We start from the raw sequence: 1,487 nt of genomic DNA, 5'->3' as shown, positions 1-1,487 counted from the left end.
ATAAAATAAAATAAAATAAAATAAAATAAAATAAAATAAAATAAAATCCTGATTCTTTCCCTTCCCCTGGGAACTGGTATACTGTCAGAGACAAAACAAAACAAAAAAGCTGTCTGTTAGATGAGGTGATTTTGAAAGAATGAGACAATATGAGACAGGCAGGGTTTGTGTACTCTATTATTTTGTGTACTGGAACTATTTGCTAACAATGAAAGCCTAAAGCATAAAGATACATGATTTTAATTTACTCAGTAAAGAAAGAGCAAAAAATAGTATAGTATAAATTCTCTAATGTTAAATATTTCACTCATTTTATGGACAATAGATGATATGGAAACCATATTCTCTCTGCTTGTTATTGTCATATTTTAGCTGAATATGAGGTCAGATTTATTTCAGATGCAAATAGAAAATCTCAAAAGCATCCAGTTTACAGTCCACTTCACCAATGACCAGCTGCAGTAGTCAAGAAAATTAAACAAAGCAAGAGCTGTTATTCTGCTGCCTTTTTTTCTTAATACACAGATATATTAATGGCTGTAACAAGCAGCCAATGCATTCAAGCATTAGGACATTAAGAGTAGATCTGCAAAGAAAATTTAATTCTTCTGCTTGACATCATGTTTCAACAACTTTGGAAATTATTCACATTGACTAAATTAATGGTGTAGATAACTTCTAGTTATTTAATATTGTTTCAGGATTTAAAATTTATGTTACAGAATCCTGATGAAATCACTGGATACAACAAATTAAGAAGTTTGCTTTTCTGCATCTAACAATCTCTATGTAAGTTATATTAGAAGGCTGCACTGGCGTAGATTGAACACTGGGTTTCATTTGCGTTTTTTGCTCAGATATCAGGCTGAGCATCAGAGATGAGAGAGAGAAACTGATTAAGATAACTCACTCTGAAGGTAAAATAAATTGTTAAATTGGGGTTGGTTTCAGGCCACGGGTGGTGACAGTGGTGAATTAAGAGGGTGAATAAGACTGCAATTAGGGACAATCCGGGTAATTAGAAAGTGATAAAAAGGTCTTCTGGGGTAACTGAAGAGCCTTTAATGGATATAAAAGATCTGGTGAAATGTAAACATATAGGCTAACAGTCATAAAATGCACATCTTCAATACAATACCATTATGTGGTAGTAAATGGGTATATATATAGAGGCTGCTTATTTCTAAATTTTCTAGGATACTTTATTCCAAGTTTTAGGTAAGCAGCTAAAATTTCATATGCTTTAGTAAACATCCAAACACTATTCCAGTTGAGACTTAAATTTTCAATATAGGAAAGGAAGTGCAGAAAGAAAAGGGAGTTACAGAAGACAACTGCTGTATTTTCAAAGTTACCATATTGGAACACTTTTTCACTTAAAAAAGAAATCATAACTCAGTAATCTTACAGAGGCCAGTAAGTATTTAGACATAGTAAAGAAATGATGATTTAATCTACTGAATTTTCTCACTAAAGATTGTTGTCTT

The sequence above is a fragment of the Oxyura jamaicensis genome, chromosome 4 (assembly GCF_011077185.1).
Source record: "Oxyura jamaicensis isolate SHBP4307 breed ruddy duck chromosome 4, BPBGC_Ojam_1.0, whole genome shotgun sequence".
NCBI classification, from domain to species: domain Eukaryota; kingdom Metazoa; phylum Chordata; class Aves; order Anseriformes; family Anatidae; genus Oxyura; species Oxyura jamaicensis.
Note: the sequence above shows the minus strand (reverse complement) of the source record.